Source organism: Crocodylus siamensis, chromosome 1 (assembly GCF_052110815.1).
Source record: "Crocodylus siamensis isolate JL-2025a chromosome 1, ASM5211081v1, whole genome shotgun sequence".
Classification (NCBI taxonomy): domain Eukaryota; kingdom Metazoa; phylum Chordata; order Crocodylia; family Crocodylidae; genus Crocodylus; species Crocodylus siamensis.
The window spans coordinates 18,007,903-18,024,744 of record NC_143395.1 but is presented as its reverse complement, the minus strand read 5'-3'; the positions used below and the strand labels follow the sequence as shown (position 1 = coordinate 18,024,744).

At 45.4% G+C, this 16,842-nt stretch overlaps 1 protein-coding gene across 2 annotated transcripts in view; it reads left to right on the top strand.

Annotated features, from left to right (window-relative positions):
• Positions 1-325: 325 nt before the first annotated feature.
• The window catches only part of VSNL1 (visinin like 1), a 159,282-nt gene continuing 142,765 nt past the window's right edge, over positions 326-16,842 (top strand). Inside the window, exon 1 of one of the 2 annotated variants that reach the window (XM_090031832.1) lies at positions 326-584. The gene's annotated coding sequence lies outside the window, so the exon portion shown is untranslated. The remainder of the gene's footprint in view (positions 585-16,842) is intronic. The other variant, XM_090031831.1, reaches the window with a different exon arrangement.

Below are 16,842 nucleotides of genomic sequence, written 5' to 3'. Positions count from 1 at the left end.
GGGATGCTCTGTCTCTGCGCCATGGGCTTCTCCCCACACGCTGCTCTCCTCTGCCCCATGCATTTCTCCACCTCCCCGTCCCCTGGCTCATGCTCTCCCTGGACTCATCTTTGTCGCCTCTCACCCTCCCAGCTGGAAGTTTGCTCCCTTCTTCCCCCCTGTTCTCTCCCTCCTCCTCCTGCCCTTTGCTCCCTCCCTGAGCGCCCCAACCTTGCCCCTGCCCCCCCCCCCGGGTAGGGAGCCGCTGTCTGGCGGCGGCGGAGGGCAGCGGGTTGGGCGCGGGGATCTGCGCATGCTCTCGCCTCTCGGGAGCCAAATCAGATGGGGAGCAAAATCCGGCACTGCACCGAGCCGGGAGCCGGCAGCGCGTGCGCAGGCGGCTCCAGCCAGCCGGGAGCCGTGCATGTCCGTGGGACTCCGGAGCCGCGGCGCAGAGCAGAGCGGGGGGACGCGGGGTAGCAGCCGCCGGGCTCGCGGGCGCGATCCGAGGGGGATTTAAGCTGCAGAGAGAAGCTGCGGTGCCCGGCCCTTCCTCGCTCCCACTCGCCTCCCGTGCCCTAAGGTGACACCGCCCGGCGCTAGCTGTAAGTGTGCCCGCGACCGCCCGCCCGCCCGCCCGCCGCGGGCACAGGAGCGGCGGCGGCTCCTCGCCTCTGCGTGCGCGCGGGTCCGCCTGCAGGGGCAGCGGCCGCCTTGGGGACCCCCGCGGGGGGCGTCCCGCAACCGGTCCCGGGACAGGGCGGCGCTGCCCGGCTGCGCGCGGAGGGCCGGTGCCGCCGGCGGCAGGGCTGGGGCGCCCGTCCCTGCCGCGGGCGGCGGAGGGGACGCGGGCAGGCGGCGCTCGCGGGCGGCCGGCAGCGGAGCCGTGCCCGGGGCGGCGGAGCAGCGGGGACCGGGCGGCTCGGGGAGGGGCAGCGGGGCGGGCTCCGCGGGCAGGGAGCCCGGCCGCCCCTGCAGCCCTCCGCGAGCGTCGGAGCCCGTGTGCATCGGGCGTCCCGCCCTGCAGCCGCTCGCAGCGCCCAGCGCTGCACCGGCCCCTGCACGCACCGCGGGCACCAACCCCCACCCCCTGCCCCTTCTCTGCAAGCACCAACCCCCTGCACCTCACGGCAAGCACTAACCCTGTGCCCACCAGCCCCCCTGCACCTGTCCTCAGGCACCAAGCCCCCTGCACCTTGGCTGCAAGCACCAACCCCCCTGCACCCATCTGCAGGCACTAACTCCCCTGCACCCACCAACCCCCCGTGCACCTTCATTGCAAGCACCAGCCCCCCTGCACCCACCAGCCAAGCTGTCTCCAGGCACCAGCCCCCCTCTATCCCTCTGTAAGCCCCTGAACCCCGTTGCAGGCACCAGCCCCTGCAGCCGCTTTCGATGCCCAGCCCTCGTAGCCCCCTGGCTCCACACGCTGCAGTGCTCTGGGGGGTGCAGCACACGCAGCGGGTCTTCCTTCCCCCCCAACCGGGAGCCAAACCCCCTCCCCGATTGCCCCTGTCCGAGGGACCCCTGGCAGTTTCTCTGCCCGGATCTCCCCTCAGCGCGGCTGCTGCAGGGGTTGTCACCTTCTCCCCTGACAGCCCGCTCCCCCTCCGGGATCCATCGGAGGCTACAGACTGTAGCAGCCCTGGTGCAGGGAGTCGGAGGCTTTGAGGCTGCACAGGGAGCCTTGCAGGTCACCTTGGTGTTGGAGACTGGATTGAAAAACAACAATCCCCCCCACCCCCCTTTTCTCATCCCGGCTGAGCCTGGGGGATTTGCAGGCATGGGAGTCAGCCCTTTCAGGGCAGGAGAAAGGGACAGGGATGCCATGTCCTTGCCAGGGAGATGTTCCAGTAAGGAGGAGAGAGCTGCTTGGCCTCAGGATGGCCTTAGCTGGAGCCTTTTGCAGTCAAGATTTTTGCAGAGATTGGATCTCTGGTGGCTGACAAAAGGCTGGTCTCCCAGGATGTTGTGCAGGAGACTTAAGTCCTAACAGCCATCCAGGCATGAGGCAGAACGTGGTGTATCAAGCATTTGTTCCCAGACTGGACCCGCTGCAGACGAGGAAAGCCACTGTCGTCTTCAGAGCATTCGTTCTCGCCATCCCCATGTTGTTTTCCAAACAGCTCATCGTGCCTGTGGCAGGCTCTGAGATGCACTGGTGTTTCACGCTGCGGTTTATTCAGCGGCCTGCGTTTCTAAAGAAGGCAGTATGTTTAGGACGATTCAGTTAAAACGCCTTCCACTGCTGCGTTAGACCTTCACTGGCCATTTCTGGGTTGTGGATCAGGATCAGTTTTTAATTAAAACGTGATTACATCTCTCCCTGCTGTTCCTAAGCCTTCCACCAACTAGACACACTCCTCAAGTGGACTTGAATTAATGTCACTGGCAAGAAAAAGAAAAATCATTAGCCTTTATGGTGCTGTTTTAATTAAAGGTCTGATTCTTTTCTCATTGATTTCAATGGGAATTTTGCTGATTCTTCTCCCATTGACCTTGATGAGAATTTTGCTGATCACTTCAATGGTACTGAAGCCTAAAATGCAGTTCTTTTTTATCATATCCTCTAAAGACAAATAGCTGTATCCCAGGAGATAGGACTTCATCACTCATTTTTCCCTCTTGTTAGAAATAAGGGTAATTTATGTGCTTCTGATGTCAATCAAATAGGGCCATCTTGCTTGGATTTCATTTCGGCAGAAGTACGTCAACATACGTGATTCCTATACACTTGCTTCAAAAAACATTTTCTGGGGAATGGAATAGCAAATCATAGAAGATGCATCAAAGAGACACTTTACCTGCACCTTTGAATCTACTAAGGAGTCCTCTAGTTTGATAAACAGACTCAAATCTGAGCATTTAGTATTTGTTGTGATCCTTATTTAGCTGATGCTTAGTTTGCTGGAGCATGAAATAACATCAGTAACAAGAAAGCACATGTCAAATATGCTTTTATTTCCTCTCTAATCTGCTCATGTAAAGCTAGCAAAACTCTCGTAATTTAACATTATTCTATTTGCATAATGAAGACAAGAAAACAAGTTCTGCCTTGGCCAGAGCCTATACTTGGGGGTTTAGATACCATCTGAATATAATAAAGGGTAGCAGGTGACTTTTGTAGCAACAGTTCTGGCCAGGGTTGGAGATTGTTCCATGGGGCTCATTTTACTATTGCTTGGGAAGAGCTGCACAGATCCTTGGATGCAACGTTGTGCTGACTGCGGTAATGCGCTTGTCAGCTGCGGGCTAAATATGCCTTCTAGCTAGCAGACCATGCTCTCTGGAGGGCATGGTGTGCAGGCTGCTACAGTAGCTAACACCACGTCCTGTCTCAGTAATGGTTTAGGGTGATACTGCCTTCCTGCTTGTTGTTTACATTTTTGTTCCCAGCAAAAAATGTCAGGATCCACTTCTAAGCCAGTTCCAGCTTCCAGAAGTTGTGGAAGCTGACAAGAGTCTCTTAAATGTAAATTTTTTACGTTCTCATCCTTTTTAAGTCAATAAATCTAATTGCATTAAAATAGAGAACTTTCCTGGGGAAAATCCCTGTCCATTTATTTACATTTTAAAAGTAAACATTGTCTTGGCATTTTCTCCTTAGTTTTGTATTGAAATTATTTCTAATTCTCTAAATCCATTTGTCAGAGTATCAATTGTTTATTTCTTTACAGCATATTGTATCTGTTTCTCACAGACGCCATAATAATGGACCCAATTCTGCAAAGTTTCAGCAATGTTTTGAGATGGTAAACTTCAGCAATAAATTTCAGATTATTTTAACAGATTTTTTTTCTTGGATCAGGTACAGTAATGATTTAAATAGCAACATACCCTACACTTGATATAATTAATGGAGTTAGGTCAGTTGAAATTAGATTTAATAGGTAAATTTGCTTTCGTAAGATGCATATTGATAAGATTCTGCCAAGGATCATATTATGTGCTGACAGGAGTGGGTGATTGGATTTGATGACCTGGCATGGCCCTTGCAGGCATGATTAGAACTGTAAATACCAATCGCACACAATGAAAAGTTGTGCCTCACACTTTACTTGCTATAAAAGTCTGAGCGCTATTCTTAAACTTACTGTATTATCTTCGGTGGTTTTGTCAGTGTAAACTGGGTCTAAGGTCTCTTCCTTCTTAGGCAGTTTTAAAAGATGCTAATCCAGAGGCCTTGTTTCATGGGGTGTCGCACTGTTCTTTCAGTGCTATTCAAGACTGATAAGAGAACAAGCAGTGTGACCTCTGTGCAGTGCTCCCTACCCCTAATGACACACAGGCTCACACATGTTCTTAATTTTTCAGAGGTGTGGCTCACCGTTTCAGTTGCTGTGCCTTTTTCCATTTCCAGTGTGTTTTTTGGTTTTTTTTTTTCGCTGCCAAATTTTCCTTGCCTCATTTGTATCTGTTCTTCCAGCTTTGTTTGCTTCTGTTTCTTTTCTACTTATCCTCGTAACTATTTATTTCCCCTCAGTCTTCTGACAAGCCAGGAGTTTACGTTGTGACTTCCGAACGTAACTTTAACCTAGGAGTACTGGCTGGAGCTTCTGCATAGTTTAAAATGATCATAAGAACTAGGGGTCACAAAATTTAACTTCTTTTGTTAGTTTTAAACTTACTACCTACTGTTTTTTTTTTTTACGCTGGGTGCATTTAATTAATGCGTGAAATTAATGTGATGCAATAAATTCCGGACCGTTGGAGTTGAGTCGGCTGCTCCCAGGCACAGCGTCTACACGTGTACCCAGGACAGCAGCTGGTACGGAGCAGCCCTGGATTGCCAGTAGGCTCAGGGTGTTAGCCCCAGGCTCTGGGTGGCAGCATTGAGCAGAGGTGGGGCTGGTTGGGGCATGAAAGTGCTAACGTGTGAAGCTGTGCAGCAGGCAGACCCTGCACTTTGGTATCCTTGTGCCCTAGCCAGCCCCATCACTGTCTACACATGTGTTTTGTCGTACTTAATTACTCCACTGTAAGGTGGTACTGTCTAGGCCAGTACTATCTTACAGCAGAGTTAATTAATTTACTGTACCATAATACCAGCACACATGTAGACAGTGACGCTGTACTGTGGGGTTAATTAGTTAGCTCTGCAGTAAAGCACGTGTAGGTGCAACTACTGTGTAATTAAATTGTGGAGCTCTGCCACCAGATGTTGTGGAAGCTGAGTGTTTAGCTAGTTTCTAAAGGGGAATGGATAAATTTTTAGAGGAAAGGGGTATCAGTAATTCTTGAGCTTGAGAGTTAGGAATAGAGCCTTTGAATCAGTAGTTCTGGCCTTAAATGTTGGAGGCGGCAAGTGAGAGTGGAACAGTGGAAAAAACCCCTGGTCAGCCCCAGTTCACTCCCTGTTAGCTTTCACACTCTGCCATTGTGTGACACAGGGTAGTGGGCAGCCTGGGTTTATGGTCTGACCCAGTAAATGGCAGTTCTTATGAAGCGCTGTGTATAGAAGTAGCAGCAAGATATGAGGCTCCGGATGGACTTCTTCATAAACAAGGCCTGGGAAAAACAATCCTATTCCCAATGTTAGTTCAAAGAGTGTAGTTTATTCATGTGGACAGGTACTTCTAATATTGCGAAAGGTGACAGACCTGGTCTGAGAGCCATGGGCATAACACCTTCTAAAGAAAAAGAAATGTGTGAGCAAAAATATTACTTACAAGCTGCTGACATAGTTGTTGTATAAGCAATCCAAATTCTCCAGGCAGTGCTCCAAATCCACATGGTAAATATTGCTGTGCTCTGGTTTATTATTTTTTTTAAATGATACATGTGAATATTATTTTATTTTGTATTTTATAACTGTCCAAAGACTGCATAAGAACGGGCCTTTCCCCAAGAAACTTTTACTTTTTTACATATCGGTATTAGCTGTGTAGTAATAGCATAAATGCAGGAAGGAAGCAAATTGTCAGCGGTGGCCTTAGAGTTGCAAGCCGTAGTAAACTTAATGCCAGTAAGGGGGATTGGAGCGTTGAAGGAGGAGAGAAAGGATGCTTTTCTCACTGAGAACTGAAAATCTGTAAGGATAATGTTGTTTTTCGTAAAAGCTTTTAAATGAACATGTATGATTTATAAATGATGTTTGTATACGAATAAATGTATATAGGGTTCTGGCTATTTTTCTAGCGGTTAGTTGTCTGAGAAGGCTACCTAAAATAAAAAATTCACAATCAGCCTTAAGTAAACACATTTTATATGCTGACTAGAAATAAGTAGTTTCAAACTCCTGTAGCAGAAACACAGCAGGCAGTCATATCTTGGGGCTGGAATATATTTGAGTACCAATAAATAGCCTCTACCTAGATCACTTTTTGGAACCTACTGAAAGCAGCTTTCACAGAAGATTTTTTGCTAACTTTGCCAACTTCAGTGCATTGCAAGGGCAAGCCTTTTTCTCTGATATGAACTATGGCAATAATGATAACTGAATAATTTTGTGCCAAGAAAAAAAATGCATTTAAGACACTGTAGCTGTCATGAAAGCTTTTTTTGTGATTAATATTAATGTAACTTTAAATGGGTGATGAATACAAAAGAGTATTAGGTGTTTTTCATAGAGAGCCATTACATTGTTCAATAAATATCTTGGGATCACATGAAAGGTTCACTGGTAATCTCCTCTTCATAGTTTTCCTCTTATCCCTTCCCCCCTCGCCCCCCCGAAGTAAGTTGGAATTTTCCCATTTGTTTTAACAGAACAGAGTTGTGCATTGTGTTCATTTTCTTATGAAGAGAAGAGCGGACCACCGCGGACTGCCTAATATTGTTTTAGGAGAACCAAAATTTCATTTGACACCTTGAATTACCTAATTACAACTGACACCTTATTTATTAGACAGTTGTAATTAGAAATGGTTTTCCTCCTTTCCCACACTCAAAAAAAAAAAATTAACAAGAATTGCAGTTGCATGTTTCTTTTCCATTAATTTATAAGAGTTCCAATATACTTTATAGACAGACCCTGAAACTGAAGTAATGGGAAAGTCATTTTGAATGGCATTGCAAATCTTGCAATAACCACCACCAGCAGGGACCTACAGGGATCACTGCTGGGCATACAAAATAGGCCCTAATTAAATAAATCAATTAGTATGATGCCAGTTGTGAGAATTAACTTGATTACTCCAACTCTGAGGAAGTATACCTATGCTGTAAATGCCACTTTGGTATCAGTTGATATGCAGAAAGGAGATCAGCTGTAATGGTAATATTTGTTAATTTTTGGCTAATTTATATAGAACTGTAATCGTTTTGATGAAAATGTTCTTTAGTCACTTCTGACTCATGCCTTGATTTTAAATAATGACGTAGAGGTAAAATGTTTTGGATTCGCACATTTTTACGGGATCCGCATGATGAATTGTTTTCACCTTGTACTTAACTACAGGCCATGGAATTTCAGTTGGTGACTCCTGCATCTGTTCCTGTATCTAGTAACTTATGGTTAGATTACAGCACATATTTTAGAAAAAAATATCCAAGCTTGAAATAAAGATTACAAGTAGTGGAGGATTTACACATCCCTTGGCAATCTGTTTCAATGATTAATTACATTCACTGTTAAAATTTGACTTCTTGGTTCCAGGTTCTGTATTACGTTACCAATCCCTAAGCCAGCCAGTCCCCAAAGTAATTTTTTTTAATTAATTTTAAACAAGCCACTTAGTAAAAACAGCTTCTATTAAGCATCCATAACTTGATTCAACATCTTAAACAGTAATTCCTGTATGATATAGTGTGTTCCTAAAAATAAATCTTTAGTGTCCCACTTAGGAGAAAAGTTTTTACTCCAAAAGAAAACAGTAAGTCATTCTATATTAAATAGTACTGAATACAGCCAAAAAAATATCTCTTTTGTGCGCATTGAGAAGATTTGTGTGTGTGTGTGGGGGGGTGTTTAAGAAAGATGATTTAAAAAAAAGATTTCTTAAAAAAAAAAAAATTAGACCAGATGATTAAAATTAGAATCTTGTTCATAAAATCTCAGTTAAAAATTTAAGTACTAACTTTTTACTCTTTCATCTGAAATATAAGTTAAAGAATAGTTCATAAAATGTGAAATAGGAGATATCGTTCAACATTTTGAATGAAAACAACTTTTAAAGGGTGATTCCAAGTGGTTTTTAATAGAAAGTGACAAGCAGGCAAAAGGATAGTAATTTGTCCATAATGTAGTTGGTGAAATTAATACAAATGAATGTTAGAGTGCCTCAAATCTCCATGACTAGTTACTAGAATTAGTAGTTATTTCTGTTGTGGAAGACACTGGATAAAATTAATTTTTATGTGGACTGCTAGATAACCAGTACATATTTCATTTATATCACTGATTAATGTTTTTTCTTTACAACAGAACATATGTTGTAGTTTTGGTAAGCAGTATTTAAAATTAATTTTAAATGCACAATCTTCAATAAATGAGCGGAGACATTTAGGAACTGTCTGGGAAAAGAGAGTTTTGTTAGGAAAAGCCTTTTTACATCTGTGTGAAATGTTCTTGACAAAACTAGAACATATACAAAATCTCGGCAGCCTGGAAGTGGATCCTAAAATGTAATGGGGTTTACTGGACCACCCTAAAAATCCTGGCAGTTGCTATAGGAGATACAAGGGGAAGGGATGGCTGGGCAGCCCATGGGCTTCACATTAATTCCTCATTGGCTGGATGGACAGTTGGACACCCCTACTGTAGAACAATCCTTTGCTCAAGGAGGGATCATTTCTGTCTAAGCCATCCTGGGAAAGTGTTCTTGAAACCTTCCAAGAATGGAGATTATACAATTTAAATAATCTGGCCCAATGCTTAAACACTCTCATAGTGAGAGAATTTTGCTTAATATCCAACCTGAATTTATTATATTGTAATAAAAGACTGTGATTTCTTGTCTGGTCACTTATGGAGATAGAAATGGTCTTTTTTTTTTATAAGCATCCTATATTTGAAGATTGTTATGTTACCAAATCCCCCTCTCTGTCTTCCCTTCTCAAATTTGAATAAATCTCATTCTTCCAACCTTTTTTCATACAGTCAATTTTCTTACACCCCATTTTTGTTGCTCTTTGATGGATTCTTTCTATTTTGTCCACATTTTTCTTGAAGTCAGTACCCAAAACTAGACACAGTGCTCCAGATGAGCTAGACAGAATACCATTGTTGAGCAGAGTAGGAGAATCACAACCCTTGATTTGGAGGCAACACCCTTGTAAATACAACTCAGTAGACTATTGACTTTTTTCTGAAACAGGAGCACACTGTTGACCCATATTCAATTTATTCATATTCATATGATACATTAGGTCTTTTTCTGTAGCAGCCTACACTGCAGCCTAGCCAGTCTGTATTTGTTCTCTCTGAAGTGCAGGGTTTTGCATTTATCTTTATTGAGTTTCATTTGATTTAATTTTGGACAGTTTTTTTCAGTTTGTCAAGGTCATTCTGGATCTCAGTCCCATTTTCCAAAGTTCCTGTGACTCCACTGAGCTAGGTTTCAACTCCAAACTTGGTAACTCTTTACTCAGTCCCATCCTCCAAATCATTAATGAAGATGGTGAATAGCACTAGACATAGGATAGACCAGGGGTGAGCAATTATTTCAGGTGGAGGGCTGCTTAACAGATACTGGTGAGCTGTTGAGGGCTGCACGGGTAGCACCTTCTTCCCCCCCCCAAACAGTTGGCCCCTGCCCCCTTGTCACCATTTTGGGACCAGAAGCCCCACTCCTACCCCCTGACCTTTGCCACCAGAAGTCCCTCCCCTTGCCCCCCAGAAATACTCCGGGGGGGGGGGGGCGGTTACCGTCTTAGAACAAGGAAACAAATCGTACACTAAAAGTCAATCACCTACTATAATGTATTTTAATTTTATTACAGAAAATATTTTTGTCAAGTTTTGTGTTTGTGTAGTGTCTATAGAGGTGATTGCATAATAACTAAAAATTAAATTCTTGTATATTGTAGGGTGTGTGTAGTAGGGTATGGATACAGGTGTGTGTATGGTAGGGTGTGGGGGGTGTGGTGGACAGTGGGGGTGGGGGGTGGAGTTTGTGAGGGGGTGTGGAAGTATGTGGGGGGCATAGGATATGGTGGGGGGTATGGGGGCAGGGTATGAGGGAGGGGGGGCAGGTGTGGGGACCCCTGCACTCCTCCCATTGTGTAGCAGCAGGCAGAGCACTTAGGGCACAGGTGCCTGGTTGGACAAGGTTCTGGCTAGTGCTGCACATCACAGCAAAGGGCACAGCCTCTGCTGGGCCATCTCTGTTGTCGGCGCTCCCTGCCCCTTGCACACAGCTCCCGCACTGCCTGGCACAGGAGGGAAGCCCTGCGTGCTGGAGCTAGCTGCCTTCTTCTCCCACCGGTGAAGGCACTTGGGGCTTCCCTCCCCTGCCTCGCATCCCCAGTAGTGCAGGGGCTGCATGTGGTGGCAGGAAGCACTGGCGATACAGATGGCCCAGTGGAAGCTATGCCCCACACTGCAATGTGTAGTGATGGCTGGAGCCGCGCCCCACTGGGCATCTGCACCCTGATTGCCCCGCCTGCTGCTGCCAGTGCCTGCTGGTGCTGCATGCCATGGGGGTAGTGTAAGGGGGGTCCTCATAACTCCATCTTCCCTCACACACTGCCCACCCGAGCTCTGAGCTGCCACTGGGGCTGGGACCAGCATGAAGCCTGCACCCAGGGGCGCAAACTCAGTGCTTCTGCCCAGCTGCAGCCCTGCCCTCACCACTTCTTTACTTGCTGTCTGGAGCCAGGAGGAGACTGGGGGAGCGGAACAGGTCCCCAGGGGCTGCAGCAGCTGTGTCGCCCATGCTGGCCAGGGTGCACTCTTCTGCCCACAGATGTGGAAGCAAGGCGCATTAGGGTATGCTTGAGGCTGTGTGTACACATGGGCACCTCCCTTCCACCCCCATGGGTGGAAGGGCTGGTCGGGGTGCAATTTGTTGGAGGGCACCACAGTCTGGATGAAAGTGTTTGGCAGACCGTATTCGGTCCACAGATCATATTTTGCCCACCCCTGGGATAGACCCTTAGGAAACCCTGTTGATATCCTTCCAATTCATCTTGCATGTGTTAGTGTCCCTGGAGCTAATCCAGTTTGCTTTTAGTCGGTTAGTCTGCCCCGGTTTGAGTGGGCTTGAGCCTCTAGCATACATGTAGGTTGAGAGGTGCAAAAGTGTGTATACAATTTAACGTACTTTTGGCTCAGCATCTTTGATCCTTTTTATATCTTGCTGATTCTCAAAAGGAGAATTAGGTGTCAAAGGACCACAACAACTCTGTCTTTCCCTTAGTTCTAAATGGAGAGGGCAACCTCACTGGGTCCCAGCTAAGTGGGAAGATGACCCCGGAATGCCAAAGGTTAAAAATCATGGTCTTTTCTTATGAATGGTATTTATTGCACCACACATCATTGTGATGTCAAAGTCTCCAGTAGAATTATCTGCTATGGTTGCATTTCTCTCATATATTGTAAGTGAGCCATCAGTAACCTAAATTCATTTTTTAAAAGCTTAGAAGAGGAATATCTATATACCAGTGTATGAGGATGCCTTGTGTGTACATGAGGCAAGGAATGAGTAATTGGTTTAGGAATCATCAGCTTCGTAATCTGGCATTTGGGAGTAAAGACTAATATCTTCTTTTTGTGTGCCGTCAGGGATTAAGATATATTAATCATGTACAAAGTAATATTATTTATTTGTTAGCATTACTTATCCAGGTTTCCCATACTGTTATATTAAGCTCTAAACTGAAGTGTCAGCAAGGACTAGCTCTGCCTGTTCTTGTGTCACATCCTTCAGCCCTTCTTGATCCATGCAGTCTTTTGCATTTTCTTTCCTAACCATTCATTTTCCTTCCTTGCTGTCCCAGCTGCATGCTTTCTGTAACTCTGCTTCAGTAGCTTCCCATTTCCTACATTTCTTCTCATTTCTTAAAATTCTTCCTTAAACTGTAGCTGTGCTTGTTTCTCTACTGGTAATGCCTCTACCGCACTTTAGCTGTTCTTAGCACTTTCAGTGCATTTTGCTTTTCTACAATAAGATTTACAGAGCAGGGATCTTGCCTATATATATATTCTATAAAGTATTATTGTGTGGACATCTAGGGTGCATCCAGATAACCACGCACATATGGTATGTGGCATCGCAGACCTGTCTGTGGCGCTGCATATGCTACTAACTTGTAGTGCAGGGATTTTTTTGACACTTGGAGATCCTGATACCAAAAAAAAAAAAGAACCCTCAAGGAAAAAAAAGCAGGTTGTACACAAGGGAGCAGTGTGCACAGCCTGAAACTGGAGCCTGGCTAACTGCTAGATTGTTGGTGGGTTGCTGGCTGCTGGATCACTGCTGCTGAAGCCTCAGGACCCCAGCTAAGGCTGCAACCTCCCCTACCTCACCCGAGGCAACTTGCTGTGCACCAGAGCATGTGTGCATGAGTGTTCCCTGGGCACAAGTGGCAGTGGCACATATTGTGCCGCTGCTGTTTATTCCCGGGGAAATGCATGTGCCTGCACGTCTGGATCCAGCCTCAGAGTGCTACATAAGTATTTTTAGACCAAATTATAAAAAATATATGGTAGCAATAAATTGGAGAAAAAATATGAGGGGGGAGGTCTTTTTGTAATATCATTTTATTGGACCAACTGTCCAATTAATGCTGTTACGGCTCATCTTACCACCAAATTTCCAGACTCATGGGGAGCACCATAGGCCAGGTGATGTTGTTCAGCACACCATATCAGACTGATGGACTGACCCCACATACCAGATTAGACCGACAGACTGGCCCTACATGCTATATTGGGCCCATGGATGTGCGCCATGCCATTACAGCCTGTGGGGCCAGATGAGGTAAGCACCACTGGTCATTTCTAATCAGTTTTCTATAGAGCTGATCCACTGATGTCTAGAAGGTAGTTCAGTATACATCTGTGTCAGTCTGATTGCAGGATCCAGAGCCTATATACCCTTGACTCCTACAGTGTCCATTGTTGGGGCAGTGGCACGGTATAAAGAGAGAAGTAAGAAATTTAAAATGTTATGGTGATATAGAATTACATATGTTCTGTCTTTCTGGTTTCTGTATATTGGTATATCCCTACCAGTTTTGTATGCCTCTTAGTGCCATACTGGTTTTATTACTAATTTGCTTAACAAAATGTATTGATGCACATTTTACATTGATGTAGTTCAGTCACAAAGCATGATCTGCTTTTTCTAGATACAAATCAACCCTAGTGCTGTTTGTGTGTTAATTGCTATTACTTATGAGCTACATTAACTTAGATTAATAGTTCCTTGAAATGTTTTTTTGAATAAATTTACAGTATTTTATGTGACTACAAGTAAATGGAAAGTATTCTTACTCAGCACTGAATTACTGCAGTGTACTAGAAATGTTATAGTAAATATAAATTAAAAAAAAAACTAGTGGATATTTGACTTCCAAACATTTTATTTTATTGTAGTTGTTTTAGTTTTGCGAGTAAAGGGGAAAATTATATGGAGTAAAATTAAAATGCACCATAGGAACAATCGTATCCTCATTGATTCCAATTGTGTGAGTGCACAAATACCATATTTACTCTATTCCAGCACAAGGTTTTCCCTTCATCGTGTAGGGAAATCAAAGCCTCATCTTAGAGTCAGATATCAGACTGGTCCATCTGGGAGCTGTGGGAAGTGGTGGTACAAGGAGCCCAGCTCTGGGGACAGCAGCAGTGGTGCGCAGGTTCCTTCTTCCAGCATCTGCTTCCCCTCCTCTCCGGCGGAAGGAGTGGTCTGACTCCCAGCTGACACAGGCACAGGTTGGGGTGAGCCCCAGAGCCACTCTGGACCCACTCCTGCGCCTTGCAGCAGGAAGAAGCTGTGACAGCTCATTGGTTCCTCCTTGCCTGATTCTTCTCTCCACATCCTGTCTCCCCCACTGGTCGGCAGCAGGGCGCTTGTTCCCCACACCACTTGCTTCCCCACCCAATGCCCCTCTGCTGCTTGCCTGCCACTTTCTTTCCCCTCCCCTGCTTTTCCTACCCTATTACTTGTCCCCCTGCCTCTATTTTCCTGCCATGGTAGATGGGGAGGACAAATTTAAGATGACTCTCCAAAATTTAGATTCTACACATGGAAAATGTGTAAATATGTTATTATTTTAATTTATAATTTAATTTATAATGATATATGTATAATTTTCCATGTGTAGAATCTAATTATTGGGGGGGTCATCTTAAATTTGGAATTGTCATGGATTTGGATAAATGCAGCATGTGCTTTTGTAATTCTGGAATCAAGGGTGATAGTGGTAACTTTCAGTGGGACTTGCCTTGAAGTTAATGTGCTTCTGAAAATTGTACTTCATGCCATTAGACTGCTGAGTTGCTTAGAACCTACTGAGGATCTTGTGACACATTTCATCTGTCATGCAGCTCCATCTGACTGTCAAAATATATAAATAATTAACAGTAACAGTGTGTTATAGTCAACACTTCTACTGATATAAGAGACAGTTCAGAATACCTTTTTTACAATGATGGGTCTCAGCAACAACTTGAGATTGAAACACTTACAGGGTCTTATCCAGTAAATCCTAGCAATCTGGAATTGCAGGCATAGAAATTATTCACCAGGACTTCAGCTGAGTTTTTCTTGGTGTCTAACAGTTTATGAGAAAATGTATCTCATCAAACGTATAATTACATCTTTTCTAATAATACATTTCTGTTATCTACTCGGTTTATTTTGTATGAGGTTATTTATTGGAACTAAGTCCAAAGTAGCAGTAAGTGACAATTTCAGTCATTTTGGACTTTTTAGGTGGTATTTTTTCATGAAGACATTCAGAATATCTTCTTTTAATATGGCACTTAAAGCAAAAAGCAAGTGTTCTTTCCTCTTGGACAAGAGTGACGCTGTCTCCTTGGTGTCTGGAAAACTAGGTCTCCACTTAAAAATATCCTGCTGCCTTTTCTCTGATTTCAAAATCTACCAAAATAAGACAGGATATGAAACAATTCAAGCCAGACACTGCTGTCCAGGATGCTGGGCTACACTCCCGGCCGCACGTGTGTTGCAGTTGCGCACGTGTGTGGCATTTATTGGTGACATTATCTGCTACACCTGCCAAAAAAAGCCAATTGCCTATAATGTCATTCCTTTTATCGGTGCCAATACAATATGGGCATGTATACTTAGGGAGTAGGAAAGGGTATTATCAGTAATCATGAAGTTAAAAGAAGGTATAGTTTCATAGTAGCTAGGGTCAAGAGGGACCTGAAGAGATCATCTAGCCTGACCCCCTGCCACAGGCAGGAATGAAAGCTGGGTTCACAAGACCCCAGATGGGTGATCATCCAAACTCCTCTTGAATTTGCCCAAGGTAGGGGCCAGGACCACTTCCCTGGGAAGGTGGTTCCAGATTTTGGCCACCTTAACTGTAAAAAATTGCCATCTGATCTCTAACCTAAACCTATTCTCCATCAGCTGATTACCATTTTTCCTTGTCATCCCAGGTGGTGCTGGGGAGAAAAGGGCTCTACCTAGTTGCTGTTGATCTCCCCTGATGAGTTTGTAGGCAGCCACCAGGTCCCCCCTCAGCCTCCTCTTGCTAAGGCTGAACAGGCTCAGGTCTCTCATTCTTTCCTCATAGGGTCTGTCCTGCTGCCCTCTCACCAAGCGGGTGGCCCTCCTCTGAACCCTCTCCAGGCTGGCCACATCCCTCTTGAAGTGCGGCGCCCAGTCCTGGATGCAGTACTCCAACTGTGGCCTGACCAATGTCGTATATAGGAGGAGTATCACCTCTCTGGACCAGCTTGAGATGCACCTTTTGGATGCATGACAAGATATGGCTGGCCTTGCTGGCTGCGGTCTGGCATTGGTGGCTTATGTTCATCTTGGAGTCAATAATGACTCCAAGACCCCTTTCCGCCTCTGTGCTTTCAAGAGGGGAACTCCCCAGCCTGTATGTGTGCTGTGGATTCCTTCTCCCAAGGTGCAGCACCTTCCATTTGTCTATGTTGAACCCCATCCTATTCTTGTCTCCCCACTTTTGTAGTCTGTCTAAATCTGTTTGCAGCCTCTCTCTCCCTTCAAGTGTGTCCTCCTCGCCCTGTATCTTAGTGCTTTCCACCCCCTCATCCAAGTCACTGATGAAGATGTTAAACAGTGCAGACCCGAGCACTGAGCCCTGGGGTACCCCACTGCTCACATCTCACCAGGTTGAGTACAACCCATCCACCACTACCCTCTGGGTGCACCCCATTAGCCAATTTTTTACCCATCCAACTGTGTAGGCATCAGTGCCACAGTTGCTTAATTTATTGATGAGGATGGGGTGAGAGACAGTGTCAAAGACCTTCTTGAAGTCTAGAAAACCTGTGTCCATGGCGACACCATCATCCAAGGATTTAGTTACTTGGACATAAAAGGCAACCGGGTTGGTCAGGCAGGACCTGCCTTTGATGAACCTATGCTGATGGCCCCTGAGCAAGATCTCCCCTGCAAGCACCCCACAGATGTGCTCCTTGATGATTCTCTCCAAGATCTTCCCAAGCACCGAGATGACGCTTACAGGCCTATAGTTACCTGGGTGCTCCCTCTTCCCTTTCTTGAAAATTGGGACCACATTAGCTCATTAGCTAGTTTTCAATCCCCCGGTAGCTGGCCAGATGACCACGAATGCTCTTACAGCCGAGCCAAGGGCTCTGCAATGATCCCTGCCAGCTCCACCCTTAGGTGGAGGGTATCTGGACCTGCAGATTTAAAAATGTCTAGCCCTTCCAGAAGATCCCTAACTACATCTACTCTGACTGAAGGCCTGACAGAGCTATCCCTAAGATTGTCCCTACCTCTGGTAGGT